The sequence below is a fragment of the Protomyctophum parallelum genome (assembly GCF_964188405.1).
Source record: "Protomyctophum parallelum genome assembly, chromosome: 2".
Taxonomy (NCBI): domain Eukaryota; kingdom Metazoa; phylum Chordata; class Actinopteri; order Myctophiformes; family Myctophidae; genus Protomyctophum; species Protomyctophum parallelum.
In genome coordinates, this window is record NC_139699.1 from 14,785,517 (window position 1) to 14,805,238 (window position 19,722).

The window sequence follows — 19,722 nt, forward strand, 5'->3', positions numbered from 1 at the left end:
GTGTGTGTGAATGGGTGAATGTAATGCACAGTCTCTGTAAAGGTGTGTGAATGGGTGAATGTAATGCACAATATATGTAAAGCGCTTTGGATAAAAGCGCTAAATAAATGTACCATTTACAGACAGACAGACATGGGCAAAAATCTAATCCTCCAGCCCCGCCCGACCAAATGAGGTCAGCTTTATATATACAGTAGGCTATATATATATATATATATAGATAAAATACAGATGTAACATCGGTAGTTTAAACGGTGTCTGCAGGGTCTACAACAACAACAGCAGAATATTCCACCACTAAAGAAATAACAACAAGCCCACGTAATGTGTCCCATTATGTGCTAATGTGTGTTCATTAGAGAGAGAGAGAGAGAGAGAGAGAAGCTTCTCCAAACCTAATAATTACACTTAGAAAATTGTAGACTTCTTGGTTTTCCATGGAGATCCAAGAGGGGAAAAAAAAGGTATTTATTTTTCTCCCCCCCCCCCCCCCCACTACACTTTTTTCCATCTGTCTCCAAATGGATGTAAATGCAAGGCCAATGAAACGGTAGTATGTGTTCTGCCCCGCCCAATGAAACGGTAGTATGTGTTCTGCCCCGCCCAATGAAACGGTAGTATGTGTTCTGTCCCGCCCAATGAAACGGTAGTATGTGTTCTGCCCCGCCCAATGAAACGGTAGTATGTGTTCTGCCCCGCCCAATGAAACGGTAGTATGTGTTCTGTCCCGCCCAATGAAACGGTAGTATGTGTTCTGTCCCGCCCAATGAAACGGTAGTATGTGTTCTGTCCCGCCCAATGAAACGGTAGTATGTGTTCTGCAACCGCCCAATGAAACGGTAGTATGTGTTCTGCCGTGATGAGGCAAGCAAACGTTTATGTTAGACCACAAGACACTATTACCTAAGAGTCTGTGTGGGAACCAATCGGAATGGGCACAAGTGGTGGTGACGTAATGACGATATGTTTTAGCGTCGGGAGGATTAAAGGTAATGCTCCTATGTATACATGTATGTAATCTGGCACCACTGCCGTATCAGGCACAATTAGTCATTACGTCATTTGCTGGGACGGTGCATACGCATCAAAATTGACGAGATGGAGCATACGCATGGAACGGCTGGGACGGTGCATACGGCGCAAAGTAACCACAGTATACCGCTAATCAACTTACAAATTACATATACATATACATAGTATATGTATAACTAGCTCTCACTGATGACGTAATAAAGATGTGGATTAAAGGACCCAATGCCAGAGTGTAATTGGTTTTCTATGGTGACGTAATGACGATATGTTTTAGTGTTGGGAGGATTAAAGGTAATGCTCCTATGTCTACATGTATACATACTTAATAATACTACTTTTTTTACATGCATAAAGTAGGTAGGTAGCAAATAGTTAAACCTAATAATTCAACATTTCAAACGTTCCTTCACAGAGAAACTGAGATTTGACAGTTTGTAGCGGTCGAAAGTACTTGCGTGCTTTGCTTGCACACTAGTTGGCCATTTATGGCCTACTAGTGTGCAACAAGCAAGTATGCACTCGACAGAGTGCAGTTCTAGTTTTAGTCTAGTTTTAGTCGACTAAATATCTCAAATTTTAGTCGACGAAATCTACAGTTGATTATTGTCCACTAAAATGCATATTGGTGGTGCCTTGATGGCGTCGCAATGCCTGATTTTACACTTTATTGCATGCTGAAAAAGTTCTGTTTAGTTTTCGTCAGTGAAAAAAGGTAGTTGAACATTTTTCGTCATAGTTTTTAGTCGACGAAAACAACACTGCATGGAACTAGTTACATGTGGGCTTTGCATGGCTTTGTGTTTAAGCTTAGATAGAGAGAGAGACAGAGAGAGAGGTGGAGAGAGGACTTTTGTGTGTGTGTGTGTGTGTGTGTGTGTGTGTGTGTGTGTGTGTGTGTGTGTGTGTGTGTGTGTGTGTGTGTGTGTGTGTGTGTGTGTGTGTGTGTGTGTGTGTGTGTGTGTGTGTGTGTGTGTGCGCGTGTCGTTCCATCCTGTGGCTTCAGTTTCCACATTAGTCTCTGCTGCTGCTGGCAGTGGTGGGAAAAATACAGTCAAAGTATCAATACGGCAACGTAGAACTATACTATACTGTACTATACTATACTATGCTATGCTATGCTATGCTATGCTATGCTATGCTATACTATACTATACTATACTATGCTGTACTGTACTGTACTGTACTGTACTGTACTGTACTGTACTGCACTGCACTGCACTGCACTGCACTGCACTGCACTGCACTGCACTGCACTGCACTGCACTGCACTGCACTCTATACTATACTACACTACACTACACTAATTACTGTTGTAAACTCTAAGTATTGGACCCTCATCTGGTTTGACAGACAGGTAGTGTGTGCCGGCTGGGTGGTGTGTGGTTCTGACAGACAGGTAGTGTGTGCAGGCTGGGTGGTGTGTGGTTCTGACAGACAGGTAGTGTGTGCAGGCTGGGTGGTGTGTGGTTCTGACAGACAGGTAGTGTGTGGTTCTGGGTGGTGTGTGGTTCTGACAGACAGGTAGTGTGTGCAGGCTGGGTGCTGTGTGGTTCTGACAGACAGGTAGTGTGTGCAGGCTGGGTGGTGTGTGGTTCTGACAGACAGGTAGTGTGTGCCGGCTGGGTGGTGTGTGGTTCTGACAGACAGGTAGTGTGTGGTTCTGGGTGGTGTGTGGTTCTGACAGACAGGTAGTGTGTGCAGGCTGGGTGGTGTGTGGTTCTGACAGACAGGTAGTGTGTGCCGGCTGGGTGGTGTGTGGTTCTGACAGACAGGTAGTGTGTGCCGGCTGGGTGGTGTGTGGTTCTGACAGACAGGTAGTGTGTGCAGGCTGGGTGGTGTGTGGTTCTGACAGACAGGTAGTGTGTGGTTCTGGGTGGTGTGTGGTTCTGACAGACAGGTAGTGTGTGCCGGCTGGGTGGTGTGTGACAATCCGGTTGAAGTATACCTTTGGTACGGCGGCGGCGGCGACGGGCCCGGGAGTACAATAATGCGACGCGAGACAGTATCACGCTAAAGGTTCACAAAGTTTATTACACACATACAGGAAATATATAGAGCTGGATCCCAATGACGTGACTCAACACTTGAGACATAACAACCGCTAACTGCAGCAAGCTGACCTTGCTGTCTGAGATGTCTCCAGTAGCTAACTATAAAGTACACAGCCATGGGCGATCAGATTACAACACTAAACATTAACCCATTTAGACCTGACGTCGAAATAAAAAAACTGTTCGCTCTGAAAGGATATATACCAGGGGGGGGCAGTCAGCCAGATATTTCGTGAAGCCTCATTTGAAATCGGTAGTTCATATTAATGGCCTGTTGTGGCGCTGGACTGGACCCAAAAAGCCCCATAGCTCCATAGAGGCCCATGTATTTTGGCCCAACTTCTTCTAGACTGTATTACCTTAATAAACATGGTCATGAATACTTTCTTCTTCCAGTCACTAGTTTAAAGTCTCATTTCTAATGTCATAATATTCTTTTGGGAAAATTATGGTCCCATTAATTAAAAAAATGACCATAAAGAAAAAAAAACATCACGTATGTTCTGAGGGGCGTGGCTACCGTTACAGTCTATGATCGGGATTCCCCTCCCACTCGAGTCAAAATAAAAACCAACGGAGAAGAAGGGGGGAAGTCCCGCCTCGTTGTCTGGGCAGCCAATGGCCAGCTGGTCCAAAACGGAGCCAGCCAATGGCCAGCTGGTACCAAACGGATCTAGAAAGATGGCGACTTACAGTGCAGGAATAACAGGCTTCATTTTACGTCCATGTTAGACCCGGCGAACGCTTTGTCCATATTTTTTACAGTCTATGATATATACCTATTCAAAGATTTGTGCCGCATTTTCATGATTTAAAAAAAATAGCAGACCTACAAGCTCGTAGCACGCCACTCGGGTGCGCCACTCGGGTGCGCTATGAGCTTGTAAAATCTGCTATTTTTCAATAGCTAAATTATAACATAATGTTTAAAACACCAAAAGGGGTTCCCGCCCAGAATGGATTAAAGTACCAAAAGTAGAAAGTACTGACTGTGCACTTGTGAAGAATGTCCAATGTCATGTTTTCGAATGTACTGTATATAGATCTTTTGAAAATTGCAGATCTATAAGCTCAGAATGCGTCGCCATGCCTTGCGTCGCCAAGCTTGTAGATCGGCTATTTCCAAATGGCCGAAATGTATATATAGGACTGAAGTGGATTATGTTTGTTTTGTAATAATAATTAAAGTAACTACAGTAACCAAGGTTTATAGTGGAGTTCAGTATGTACAATATTATTTGCCTCTGAGATGTAGTGGAGTAGAAGTAAAAATATTGGAAATTGCAAATACCTCAAAAAGTGTACTTGTACCTTTCACCACATGGTTACTGGCCCCAGTTTAACCTGAACAACACTGACAGATATCTGGAAAAGTTACCATGACACCATGTGTATACATTATGCCTATTTTAATGCTGTACGGGGAACCCTTTTGGTGTTTTAAGGATTATGTTATACTTTAGCTATTGAAAAATAGCAGATCTACAAGCTCATAGCACGGCACTCAGTGCCGTGCTATGAGCTTTAGATCTGCTATTTAGTTTTTTTAAATCGTGAAAATGTGGCACAGACCTTTGAATATTCTTTCAGAGCGAAAGTTGTCCCTGGAACAACATATTTTTCAGATGGGGGTCAGTGGCCGATAACATTATAATTTCTGGGGTGTCAGGATGTAGAAGACATTTTTAGAATCTGATCTCAGGTCAAAATGGGGTTAAAGCCCATTTTGAGCGGTGGGCAGCGTTCCAATGACTGGCCGTGTGTGTCCCTACATGTACAACGCCATCTCACCATGGCCAGTATGGCTAAATAGCACCGTTTGCAATTCCGTACATACACGGCTAGAAAACCCCAAGATCCGTACATATATTCGGAGGCGTGGCTAAGGCGTGGCTAAGGTGGCTTTCACTAATAGTGTACCGGTATGTACGGAATTGCCAAGCTATATTTCAACCGTGTTTGGGTGAGTTGGGGTTTGACCTTATTTATTTAGGATTCTGTACTATCGGGTTACAACTGGGACGGACGGGGCTGAGTCGGCTCCACCGAACTTCGCAACGCTCGACACGGCAACTCGCGGCCGCTCGGTGGTGTGGCTCCCGTGGCTCAATGTCGGTAGAGAGCGTTTCATTGTAATACTGTATGTACAGTAGCATGTACAGTAACATGTACAACAGCATGTACAGTAGCATGTACAGTAGCATGTACAGTAGCATGTACAGTAGTATGTACAGATGTTGTGGTTTTTCACGGAATTGCAATCTGTGCTATAGAGGGTATGCGAGTGACATCATCATCATATCTGGAAGTTATGCAGGAACGCCTACTGAGTGGCAAAAAAAATACTTTCTGGCCCAGCCCAGACATACTTCAGTGATGCTTGCGGAACTCGACTACGTCTCGTTCCTGACCGCATCACTGTCGTGGCAAAAATCACGTTAAACCACACCCTCTCGTGTAATATTGCTTAAATACACCACACGTTCTTCCCAGCCGATTCCCAGGATTGAAACCTCTCCAGGACCGATAGAGGGTCCAGCTCTCTGAGCCATAGAGAAGGGTTGGAATCACAACAGCTCTGTAAACACCGGTCTTGGTTTGACGCATGGCAACCCTATTTTAATTTGGAAAGCACGTAATGTGGCTCACACTAAATACTGGGCATCTTCTCATTCCACAACATTATCCTTTTTAAACGCTTCATTTGTTGCTTTGCTGCTTTGATATTTCGTCGCTTGCTTGCTCCAATGACACAGCTTGGATACACTATTTATCTCAACGAAACAGCTTGGATACACTATTTATCTCAACAAAACAGCTTGGTTACACTATTTATCTCGGCACGTTCTAGACTGCATTTCCGCTTTCTTAGCCTCTGAAACACAACCACAATTATTGTGCATAATGATATGTGTGTTCTTGCCGTTGTGTTGCTCTGTTTGGTTATTGTGGCTAGACGACGTCCTTTTGAAGTTGCACGCCGTAGATCACAAGTTGAGTTTACAACTATGTTTAGGATGTTTATTCTAAAGTGTCATCATTTTGGGACAGATCTCTGAACACAGAGCAGCTGAAAACAGCCCCTGTTTGAAGAAGAATGTCCCGAAGAAACTTCACGAAACCCGAAGGTACACAAATCATTTACTTCATTATTTCGTCACAGTGTCGTGGAGTGTTACTTTTTTTTTTTACGAAAACTAAGTAAAAACGAAGCTATGATGATTTTGTCAACGTATAAAAACTAGACAAAAGTGTCCGTGGCTAATGGAGAAGATTGCGCTGGTTGCGCTTTGAAAATAGCAGATCTATACGGCATGGGCCATGGCTCAGCGGACCAGGCACCTTGGCCGGTACCAGGCCGAGTCTGGTAGTGTGCCGCGGGTTCGACTCCCGATCCCGACGGCCTTTACTGCATGTCACCCCCCCCATCTCTCTCCCCATTTCCTGTCAGCCTACTGTCTGTCCCTCTATAAAAAATATGAAAAATAAAGGCAAAACATTAAAAAAAGAAAAGAAAATAGCAGATCTACAACCTCACGTCTAAGTGCCGCGTGCTGAGCTTTGCCAGATCGGCTATTTTCAGCACGCAACCAAGTCTAAAATCAACCATTACGACGTCATCAAGGCACCGCCAAAACCACTACTAAAACTAAAACATTTCAGACGACTAAAATACGACTTATAACTGAATGGAATTTTGTTCAAAGGACTATAATATATGACTGAAATAAAACTCAATCAAAATTCGCTGTCGCATTCAACACTGCCACAGAACGGGCATAACGTTAGAGACAGTGACTGTAGAACTGAGGAAGCAAAAGGAGGACTTAAATGCGGCGTAACGTGGGATCGAACAGTGTCTACTCTGCACACACACATCATGCCAGTGAGTGTAACAGGACTTCTACAACAGCAGAACCCCCAGACCCCAAAAACCACCGGATTCCTGCAGACCAGCATACTGTCGCTCAGATTCTCCTGGTCCAAATCCCCTCACTCTCTCTCTCTCTCTCTCTCTCTCTCTCTGCCTCAGCTTACTGACTGAATCCTTCCACTGCCCTCGCCGGCCCCTCATTCCCATCCCATGATCTCATTCACCACAACCACTGGTGTAAAGGATAACTAAGTACATTTTACTGAAGTACAGTACTTAAGTACAATTTTGAGGTATTTGTACTGTACTGTACTGAGCATTTCTAATTTCTTACTTCCACTCCACTATACATCTCGGATCCAAATGTTTTAATTTTGACTCCACTAAACGTTGTTTAGACTTTATACCAAAACATTGTGCGTACTTGATGAGTTATTTTTTCATCTACACACCAACTCTCTGCACCAGATCTACAAGCTCACAACGCATTGCGTTATGACGAGTTGTGAGCTTGTAGATCGGCTATTTTCTGGTAAACGTTGCCCCCAGAATAGGGCTGCTGGGGTTCACGTGTTTAAACAAGTAAGTTATTTTCAGGAATTATTTTTAAATGAAAAATTATGTTTTCCTCCGGGGGAAGATTAGCATATTTACGTACCGTAATGTGACATAAAGGGCTGTATTCTGTGTGTCTTAAGTACCAGGTCTTATTCTCTAACTTGAGTAAACTAAAGACCTGGAGGCGTGATCAATGCACTTTGGCCACTCAGAATAGCCAAAGCATTGATCACGCCTCCAGGTCTTTAGTTTACTCAAGTTAGGGAATAAGACCTGGTACTTAAGACACGCAAAATACAGCCCATAGGATTCAACACATATATGTGTAATTCTGTGGATGAAAATGACAGGGTGACGTGAGACAAATGGTTTTATGATCTTAGTTCAGTTAAGTTTATTTCTAATCCTTTTTTGACAAACATGCATTACAGTACATTTCAATAAGATACTTGAGTGGCCAGAAAAGGTGTAGGCTGAAGCTAAAAGCTTATTATTGCCTGTATACCCCATTTGAGTGCAAAATCAAAAAAAAAAAAAGAAAACTGATCAATAAAACAAATCTGGCAAACAGTTTTATAAATATGTTTGCTAATTCAAGTAAGAAAAGAACAAATAAAGAAACCCAAACCCAAAGAGTAACAGAAGAACAGAAACCCAGGTCCGTTGCTCTCCCCAGGTTGGCGGAGGGTGTGTAGAGCCCAGGATCACATTATTAGATAATTGACACAGGGGTGAAAAAATGGGTTACAAAATCGTGGGATAAAAATTATAATAAAAACAGAAGAAAGCTCAGAAGGAAGTTTAGATTTAGTAGATTATCATTAAGCAGCCTGGCAACGTGAAAGTAGCGCCACCTAGCTGCACCAAACCACACCACACTTCATCTACGGTATAGAGCGTCGCAGTCCCGCCCCCTTCCATGACGACGCCAGGCCCAGGAAAGAATTCCCAATAAGCCATTTCAAAACGTATTTATTTAAAGACCTTTTAAGAGTCGTACGAAGCCAACTCGAGTCGTGACAAGCAACTCGAGTTGTGACAAATCATGACAACAAACACAATATTTTGGACCAAACAAACAATTACAAAGACGAAAAACAACAAAAAAAAGTGTTGTAACCTGCCGTTTTCTTCTTCTTTCTAATTATTTGTTCGGCCCGAAACGGCCCGTTTGTTGTCATGATTTGTCACAACTCGAGTTGGCTTTGTGCGAGGCTTAAAAAGGTCTTTAAATAAATACTTTTTGAAATGTCTATGAGGAAGCACCTCATCATCAAAAGGTTGATTCCATGGTGACATTTCGCTGGTTGAATATTTGCCATACTGGATTTTAAAAAGCTTTAGCCATCCATATGAAATTAGGTCAGTGAAAAAATGCTTTCCAGCTTCCAGTCACACTACCTGGGCCCTGGTAGGGGGCGGGACTGCGACGCTCTATAAGGGCATTGATTAGGGCGGTTACATAACGTTGGGCCTGTGGCTGGCAAGGATGATGGCACTGGAAAACAGAATGACTAACTCGCCGTTATGGAAATAACATTCTAAGTACACGACAGACAATTATTTTGACAGGTTTTTGATATGTGGTTTTTGGAAGCGTCGGACATTGTTCATGTACATTATCACATGTTTTACAGGAACGGATCCTTCCAAGGTCTCAAGGTTAATGCTTAACTCATTTAGGCCTGACGTCGAAATTTTAAAAATGTCTTTTTAAAAATGTATTTTTCTGAAAAACCTCATGGCTCTATATCAGTGGTGCTCAATATTTCATGTCAAGGACCCCCAAAATTATATGAAATTGGCCGCTGACCCCCATCTGAAAATGTGTTTTTTCAGGGACCTCCTCCCAAAAGCAAAGATTTGAGTTAAAAACGTTAAAGAGTATATATTCAAAGCTTTGCACCACATTTCTCAAAAATAGCAGACCTACAAGCTCGTAGCTTGTAGATCTGCTCTTTTTCAATAGCTAAATTACAACATAATGTTTAAAACACCAAAAGGGGTTCCCGCCCAAAATGGGTTAATACAGGACCCGTCTCTCTCTCTCTGCACAGAAGGTGATCTGGGTCCAAGCACCAGTTCCTTTGGAGAAGTATTCCATTTGGAGAGGCTCTCCTTGGAGGACTCTGTGTGTGTGCTGGATCAGAGGTTCTCCTCGGAGGACTCTGTGTGTGTGCTGGATCGTAATAAAAGATCTGGCCTTGTTGTTGTATCCCCCCATAGCTGTGCCTTTACTTGGACTTGATTTGTGGAAAAGTAACATCTCTCGACAGGCAGAAAGATTCAGCATACTGTACAGTACATCTGACATTTCACAAGAACGGTTTTCAAGAAATGCTCTTGGCAGAGTCGTGCGGAGAGAGAGACTGACAGGGGACTTACTGTACTACACTGACCTGAATGTGTTTTGAAGTCTGTTAGTCTAAGGAGTTCTCTACGGATTACTGTACATCATACTGCATCATCTAGTATCTATGTGAGTGGAAGTGGTAAAAGTCTGGTAGCTTTGTCTTGCGCCACTTTCTTTCGGCTGCCCTTTAGAGGTGTTCGTTCAGATCTGAGAGTTTCAGATAACCAGGGGGGAATTTGGCGGTGGACATGAGCGAGCTGGCCGGGATGAGAGCGGGCAGTGTTGGTCGAATGCAGATGAGATGGAGGAGAGGAAGGATGAGGTTGCAGTGTCAGGTGAGAGAGAGAGAGAGAGGAGAGGAAGGATGAGGTTGCAGTGTCAGGTGAGAGAGAGAGAGAGAGAGAGAGAGAGAGAGAGAGGAGAAAGACTCCAGGGAGGGTAGAGAGGAGAGAATAGAGGACGAGAGGGAGGAGGGGTTTAGGGACTTGAGATTGCGTCGGGTGGTGACGCTCGGAGGGTGAGTAGGTTTAGGCGGGAGGGTGGAGAGAGAGAGGGAGAAGGTTATGAAGTGGTGGTCGGACCTAATTAAGGGGGTAACAGAGAGTGTGGAGGGAGAGCAGGCTCTGGAGAACACAAGGTCCAAAACATTACCAGCCTTGTGAGTGGGAGGGGAGGGAGATAGGGAGAGGTCATGGACACATTCCACACAGAAAGACCCTTTTGGGCCAACCCCACCCCTGCAGGGTATGGGCGCTGATGACGCGGAGGAGAGGACACGCCCACAACCGTCTAGCTGTGAGGCGACAGTGCTACCGACTGTACCACCCTGCCCCCTAGGGGGCGCCACCGTGCGTCCAGAGTGTCTTGCATTTTAGAGTCAAAACATGGCCTTTTGTAGTCTACTATTGTTTTTTCTCTTCTGTTTGTACTCTTTTAGTGATGTGTTTACAGTAAGTGATTTACAGTAAGTGATGTGTTTACAGTAAGTGTTTTCTGTATGGCGACTACGGATGGACATTATTAGCATTCTTGCTAAATCCGCTGTATTTACACAGCAGTTTACTTTACTTTATTCGTTTATTTGGTCGGGACAGTGTATATTGATGAACATTACATAAAAAATGCAGTGTAAATATACCAGATTTATCAAGACTTGCTAATTTCCATCTGTAGTCCCCAGACATCAAACATCAAACAATTCAAACAGGACTGACATACAGGACATAGCATACAAATACCCAGTACATTTCAAATGTAATAAGACTAGTAAGAACAAGAAATAAGAAAAGATTTAAACTATTAGATAAAACTATTATTAGGGTAGGTTTACTCTAATAATCTCTCTAACACAGCATACAAAAGAAATGCACCTAAAATAATCATGAATGGTTGCAGCTTTGGTTTTCAAGCAACCATTTTTTCAGATTGTATTTAAAAGAGGAAAATGTAGCACATTCCCTTATATGCAGAGGAAGTCCATTCCATTTTACACAGCCCTGTACTGAGAGGACATTTTGGCCGGATGTTGTTTGATGTATGGTGTTAATCAATATGCGCTGTCCCGTCCAAATAAATAAATGAGGCGGGCGGTGCTCGATAACATTAAGGACAATTCACTCGGGAGAACTTCATATTATCTGTTGAGCAATCTGAGAACCCGTCGTCAAAAAAAATAAAGGAAAAACAGCACCCTCTTTCTCTTTAAATTTCATTGACGGAGTCGGCGGTCTGTCTGGAGAGAATATCTGTTGAGTGACAGAGAAACAGGGAGTCAGCACAAGGAGGAGTGTAGAGGGAGGATAATATCTGAGACTGCTGGTGTTATAGTTGACAGGTTAGACATTTAGCAGACGCTCTTAATCCAGAGCGATTTACAGTAAACAAGAACAACACATGCAGGGAATACATGCAGGTCGTCGAGGCTATAGGGCAAGTGCTACGAGCTAAGATGGAGTCTGAAGAGGTGGGTTTTCAGACTACGGCGGTAGATTGGGAGTGAGTCTGTAATTCTGATAGCAATGGGGAGTTCATTCCATAGTTTAGATTGGGAGTGAGTCTGCAGTTCTGACTGCAATGGGGAGTTCATTCCATAGTTTTGGAAGCAGAAGGGAGAAGAGTCTGGGGCATGTGGAGCGTTTTCCCAGCAGTTCTAGTGAAGGGAGAAGAGTCTGGGATGTGTGGAGCGTTGTCCAGGGTGTTTTAGAGAAGGGAGAAGAGTCTGTGACGTGTGGAGCGTTGTCCAGGGTGTTTTAGTGAAGGGAGAAGAGTCTGGGACGTGTGGAGCGTTGTCCAGGGTGTTTTAGAGAAGGGAGCAGAGTCTGGGACGTGTGGAGCGTTGTCCAGGGTGTTTTATAGAAGGGAGCAGAGTCTGGGACGTGTGGAGCGTTGTCCAGGGTGTTTTATAGAAGGGAGCAGAGTCTGGGACGTGTGGAGCGTTGTCCAGGGTGTTTTAGAGAAGGGAGCAGAGTCTGGGACGTGTGGAGCGTTGTCCAGGGTGTTTTAGAGAAGGGAGCAGAGTCTGGGACGTGTGGAGCGTTGTCCAGGGTGTTTTATAGAAGGGAGCAGAGTCTGGGACGTGTGGAGCGTTGTCCAGGGTGTTTTAGTGAAGGGAGAAGAGTCTGGGACGTGTGGAGCGTTGTCCAGGGTGTTTTAGAGAAGGGAGCAGAGTCTGGGACGTGTGGAGCGTTGTCCAGGGTGTTTTAGAGAAGGGAGCAGAGTCTGGGACGTGTGGAGCGTTGTCCAGGGTGTTTTATAGAAGGGAGCAGAGGTTACATGTTTCAATTTGTAATCGGCACGTTTATTGGAGTAGCTGCACATACTGATATTCAGAATTAATGAATGTAACATTACACCTCAAACACGCACATAAACATGCACACTCACACATGCACCCTGAAATTCTGAATGAATATATGTTACTAATTTCCGCTTTGATCCACTCATGAATATGATAAATAATAGTATGGATATTTATAATACTTTTTTGTTGTTCAACACGGCCTAGTTTTGTAGAAGCATAAAATAGAATGATAGCTGAATAGAATAAAAACACGTTTTTGTTTTTACAGCATGACTTTTTAATGGTTTTTTAATTGTTTATTTTTTAAGCAAAGTTTGCGTCATTACTCCAAAATGGCGGAGACACTGGCCGCTGGCTGTTACTCTGGGACGTGATGTCGTCTTGTTTGGCCTGACCTACGACGGAGGTGGACATTTCTTGCTTTTTCCCCTGACCCCAGGGGATTTGACCCCTGACCCCAGGGGATTTGACCCCTGACCCCAGGGGATTTTCTCAAGATTCAAGATGTTTATAGGACAAACCCCATGTAAAAGGTTTTTTAAAAGCTTTAAAACAACTCAGACAAACCCCATGTAAAAGGTTTTTAAAGGAACACAGACAAGGCCGTAATACCGTGAAAAAGTGCATTGTTTATTTTGGCTTGTTTAGCAGTCTTACAGCCTATGGGGAATAAAACTGCTCTTGAGCCTGGTTGTGCTGTATTTGACCCCTGACCCCAGGGGATATAACCCCTGACCCCAGGGGATTTGACCCCTGATCCCAGGGGATTTGACCTGATGTTCCTAACTGCTAAACTGCTAATCCGGGACTCGGGGTGATTGAGGTAATTGCTAGCAGTCGTATAGAATGGATGACGAGGTATAAGCACAGCAGAGCTTCTGTTGAGACGACTATAGGATTGATTTCAGCCAGGGCTGTAGTTCCATCCCTCTGGCCGGGCCCCCCTATCCGTGTCCCCTAAAATTCCATCCCCCCGTTCCCCCTCCTCCTTTCCTGAAAACGAGTTAAATACCCACGTGGCAATTTTGGTCAGCAGAAGAACAGCATTGGGGAGAAATGCCCCCTTCGTCCCACCACCACCCACCCCACCCCCCACCACACACCCCCCGCCGGTCTGGAAAATCCTGACAGAAACAAACCCTCTGCACGGTCCTGGCACACTGCCTCCATTCAGAGCAAAAAGACCTTCCTTTTAATTGTAGCTTTCTCTCTCTGTCTCTCTCTGTCTCTCTGTCTCTCTCCCGTTCTTCATGTGTCTTGCAGCAGCGGAGGAGATTCTTGAGCTCTGAGATTGTGCCCACACGGTATCTGTATCGGTTCAACACATTCTCTCTCTCTCTCTCTCTCTCTCGGTTCAACACATTCCCCTCTCTCTCTCTCTCTCTCTCTCTCCCGCTGGTCAGATTGTGCCCACACGGTATCTGTGTCGGTTCAACACATTCTTTGAGATGTTTACGCAGACGTTTTCTCTCTTAAATATTTACAGAGCACCACCGCTCTGACTCCTGTTCTGTCCCATTTTGTGAAGGTTTTGTTGTTTCTGAGATATCGTTAATTGAACAACAAACAGAACATGTTGAGTTATTTGGGCCAGACATAGCTGAGTGCTTTAGGAAGCTCCAAGCCCTCACTGTCCCTTGTTCCATTCCACTGTCCCTGGTTCCATTCCACTGTCCCTGGTTACATTCCACTGTCCCTGGTTACATTCCACTGTCCCTGGTTACATTCCACTGTCCCTGGTTCCTTTCCACTGTCCCTGGTTACATTCCACTGTCCCTTGTTCCATTCCACTGTCCCTGGTTCCATTCCACTGTCCCTGGTTACATTCCACTGTCCCTGGTTCCATTCCACTGTCCCTGGTTACATTCCACTGTCCCTGGTTACATTCCACTGTCCCTTGTTCCATTCCACTGTCCCTGGTTCAATTCCACTGTCCCTGGTTCCATTCCACTGTCCCTGGTTACATTCCACTGTCCCTGGTTACATTCCACTGTCCCTGGTTACATTCCACTGTCCCTTGTTCCATTCCACTGTCCCTGGTTCCATTCCACTGTCCCTGGTTACATTCCACTGTCCCTGGTTCCATTCCACTGTCCCTGGTTACATTCCACTGTCCCTTGTTCCATTCCACTGTCCCTGGTTACATTCCACTGTCCCTGGTTCCATTCCACTGTCCCTGGTTCCATTCCACTGTCCCTGGTTACATTCCACTGTCCCTGGTTCCATTCCACTGTCCCTGGTTCCATTCCACTGTCCCTGGTTTCATTCCACTGTCCCTGGTTACATTCCACTGTCCCTGGTTCCATTCCACTGTCCCTGGTTACATTCCACTGTCCCTGGTTACATTCCACTGTCCCTTGTTCCATTCCACTGTCCCTGGTTACATTCCACTGTCCCTGGTTACATTCCACTGTCCCTGGTTACATTCCACTGTCCCTTGTTCCATTCCACTGTCCCTGGTTACATTCCACTGTCCCTGGTTACATTCCACTGTCCCTGGTTACATTCCACTGTCCCTGGTTACATTCCACTGTCCCTGGTTCCATTCCACTGTCCCTGGTTCCATTCCACTGTCCCTGGTTCCATTCCACTGTCCCTGGTTACATTCCACTGTCCCTGGTTACATTCCACTGTCCCTGGTTACATTCCACTGTCCCTGGTTTCATTCCAGGCCAGAGACTTAACCCTAAATTCTCCCTGAGCAGGACACGTGCTAATATACCATGACAACAACATTATTAACAAAAACATTCTACAAGTTCTATTCTAGTTATGTTTATAATTCTGTTTTTTATTTAAGTTCCTGATACAAATAATATATCGGGAACAGCATACACATGCTACACATGTATGCACAGTGTGTGTATACATACATGTACTGTATACACATGTATGTACACTGGCTTCACAACATACTGTACATGTACGCCACACACAAATGGAGGGGGTGTGAGGGGCGCTCTTATCATTGTACATCATCATGGAGTAAAATAGACACTATGCCTATTTGCTCAGACACTATGACGTAAAATTCTCCATTTATTGTCAATTGTAATGTTTGCTTAAAGCCAACTCCACATTGCCCCGGCGGTCGGCTGTCGCCCGTCGCGAGCGTGTCTGGAGTAGACTCCCGACGAGAAGCTCCCGTCGCTTGCCGTCCATATTGCCTTATCGTCAGAACCCGTTGATGAAGAACCGACCATGTCCGGCCGGTTGCCGATGTCGGGAGCGACGCTATCCATGTTGTAGTGATGAGGGGGGTAAATTATTCCACTGTAGAGTGGACTTGTAGTCTGCTCGTCATGCTTCAGGGCTGAACTGTGTGAACTAGATACCATATTGTCAATATCAACTCTCAATTAATATAATACTTTGTCTGTTTTGGTGTGAAGCTCTGTGTTGCCAGATTCTGTGAGTGAAACACACGACCAGGTCTATGAAAACAAATCCAAAAGAAGCAACCAGTTGCAACCAGTTGCACTACTTGAGCCCTATATTACATCAGCTATTTTTTTTTAAAGATCATGAAAGCAAGCCCAAATAAGCATCTACACTTCAGAAATAAGTCCAAACTATAAAGCAACGGGCAACTATGAATATTAAGCTATGTTACAGGACATCTAGCCCAAGGTCGCTTATAATAAGCAGACCTTATTATATAAGGTCTATTATATAAGCGCTGCTGGCTGCTTTCTGAAATTTGCATGGTGGAAAATAATGTTTCGCCGGCAGACTGTCTTTGTGCAATATGTCTGTTGCAATTTGAGAGTTTTAAGTAGTCTTTGACTAGTCTGAACAAGTTGTTTGGTCTGAAGTCACCTTAAGACGAAGTTTGTGGGCGGTACCCACAAAGCTGGATGTAATGAAAACACAGATGTGACTCATGGTAAGCATGTAGATGGGCACACGTCAGGCGTCATACTATACCACGAAGGCTTTGGCAGTGGTTGCATCATGAACTCATTTCAACAAGGTTGGCCAACATCACACTTAGACCAACGTTGCAAAGGAGGCATATCCATATGAGTAGTTATCAGCATAGAACATATCATATGAACATGTTGCATATCCATATCCATATACAGTTATCAGTAGGAATAGGACTTAATTCCCTGACTTCAACCAGAGGACTGATTAGAGAGCAGCTGGATGAGCTTTTAAGCACTGCTAATGAAGGCAAGCCTTGATGTAAACATCGTTTTCTTCATGTCTTTGTTTCCCTGATTACGTTGTCCTCTATAGCTCAATGGTTCTCAAACACGTCTGGCTCCAAGTAAGTAATTAAGTAAGTAGCCTTGCCGAGCCATGAGGCCCATAGGGCAGGAGCCCATCTCCTGTTTCTGTAGCCATAAGGACCGCAACATTTACACTTATTAGCCCACAGACCCCCATTTGAGAAGTATCAAGGACCCCCAGTTTGACATGCACCACAGAAAGTATGAACAGTCGCACAGGCACTCCCAGATATATTTGGTAAGTCACACAGATCCAATTGCAGGTGCATTTGCGTCCAAAATGGTCTCAATTTTGAGCTTTGGCTTGAGAGAACTCATGGCTTTTGCAACCTGTGATGTTGTGAGCTTGTAGATTAGCTGTTTTCTCCTGTGTCCTGTCTTGAAAAGGGACGACGGTCCCTGAGTGTAGCCTGTAGGCCTATAGTACGTGCATAATAGCAATCTTTTACATATTAGATCCCAGTTTATAGTCATTTTAGCTCATTTTAACGATGCCTTTCTGGTTGTTCGTTTTTCCTAAAATTGTGTTATTTATGTTATTTAGCACACCCAATAGTAACAGAATCTATTTTATTGGTTTACAACCATAGCTATACATATCTAATATTTGAGTCTGTGCAAACAGCCCACTAGGGGGGCGCGCCCAACGTGTTTGCACAGCTTTTTGAAAACCTTATACCCATACCTAACACCACGCCAAAATTCAAAAACTAGTCACCAAAAGCCAAATTGTGGTGATTTTTTTATGTATGTTACTGTCCAGTCTTCACAGCTGAGCAGAGTCTTGAATGGTGATGTTTGAGGTTTTGTGTTCATGATGAGTTTCACAGACACTCACAGTCTCTCTCACACGCGGACAGAGTCTTCAGCATACGTACTTATGCCTATCGCTCCTTTTCACGGAGCATAGGCCGTTGACTACAGTTCGCCAGAGTCCTCTATCCTGGGCCTTCTTTTCCAGCTGTTTCCATGTCAGTCCACACTGCTTGATGTCAGTCTCAAGGTCCCTGCGCCAGGTGTTCTTCGGCCTCCTTCTCTTTCTTGTGCCTTGCGGGTTCCATCTAAGGGCTTGTCTTGTGATGCTGGTATTGGGCTTCCGGAGTGTGTGGCCGATCCATCCCCACCTTCTCCTCTTAATCTCCTCTTCCACTGGCGGTAGACTCACTCTCTCCCAGAGGTCATTATTGCTGATGGTGTCTGGCCAGCGGATGCTCAGGATTCTCCTCAGGCAGCTGTTGATGAAAGTTTGCACCTTCATCGTTGTTGCCTTTGTTGTCCTCCACGTCTCTGATCCGTACAATAGTACTGGCTTGACGTTTGAGCTGAAGAGTCTGAGCTTTGTCCGCTGGCCGATTTGTTTTGAGCTCCAAATGGCTCTTGCCTTGCCGATTCTGGCTCTGAACGTCTGCGTCCGTGCCGCCCTGACTGTCTATGACACTACCTAACGCCAGGGCTCCACTGGGCGCGTCTGCGTCGCGTCTCCGTCAGCGTCGGGAATGTGCCCTTTTAATCAATGGAGGGTGGCTCCACTGCCCGCGTTACGTCGCGTCTCCGTCACCATAAAATTGAACCGGTTCGTTTTTTGACGCACGCACGCGTGACGCAACGCGCCCAGTGGAGCCCTGGCGTAAGTATGTGAAGGCTTTTACCTCCTCAAGTGCTGTTCCCTCCCCTTCAGCATACATGCATTGACAATTATGGTCAATTCATACTCCAGTTTGAGGTGATAGCTTATCACCGCTGTGTCGTTTTCTAAAGGTTAGAAAACTAGGACATCACTCACCGCGGTCACCCTGACACGTCTCTCTTTTCACTGACCTTTTCACTGACCGTTCACTGATTGGTCTATAGAAGTTGGATGAGCAACGTATGTATGTATGAGCCTTAAGGAGTCGAAACATGGGGTTGCCCTATCATAGGGGGGCAAAATCGAGTGAAAGACGTGCGTATTACTTTAAAGATATTCCTTAAAAAAAGAAATGGAGCTGGGAACTTCTCCTTTGGTCCACCCATTCCTGGGAAATGTGAGAATGGAATGGGTCTTATGTTAAACAAATAGCTGATCTGCAAGCTCACAACGTGTCACCTCAGCAATACGTTGTGAGCTAGTAGATCGGCTATTTAAATAGAATAATTTTAAATATTATCCTTAGGAAGTATTAAGAAGTTTGTATTAGAATATGCATATATATAGGGCTGGAATACACATGGACCTATACAGTAGCTGCAATTTGCAACTCTAGATTTTTTTTAAATAATGGGATGAATCTAGAGTTGCAATACTCTCCATTGACTCCCCAGTCCCCACTTATCCAATAAATATCGTTTTGCTATAAGATATTCATGCATTCCTCTTTTTTCCATCCGGCGAGACGGGTCGCCGCATTTTAGGAGCACCAAGTAACTCTTCCAGGTGCTCCTCTGAGTACTAGACCAAAGAAGTTGTGTGCAGCCCTGTTTATACTTTATAGGTGACCTGAGCATGTGGCGGAAAGTTACATTTTTAGCTGTTCTTTATACTTTACTGGAGTATTTCCAATTTCCAATACTTTTACTTCTACTCATCTCAGACTTGTAGATTTGTAGATTTTTATTATTATTACAAAACTAGCTTTACCACACTGAGTACATTAAAACAGCCGTATATATACGGCTGTTTTAATGTTTAAATTTAATTTTTAAATAGCTGAAATGTATACATACATTTCAGCTATTTAAAAATAGCCGATCTACAAGCTAAAGAGACAGGCTAGATTTGAAAACTTTAAAATGAGAAGTTCTGCATAACGATGATGATTTTGCATCTAATTGTAACATTT

The 19,722-nt window shown here is 44.3% G+C and overlaps 1 protein-coding gene across 1 annotated transcript in view; it reads right to left on the reverse strand.

Moving 5' to 3' along the window:
* Positions 1-9,767: 9,767 nt before the first annotated feature.
* The window catches only part of atxn1l (ataxin 1-like), a 303,220-nt gene continuing 293,265 nt past the window's right edge, over positions 9,768-19,722 (reverse strand). The window contains exon 4 of the transcript XR_014568848.1: positions 9,768-9,783. The gene's annotated coding sequence lies outside the window, so the exon portion shown is untranslated. The remainder of the gene's footprint in view (positions 9,784-19,722) is intronic.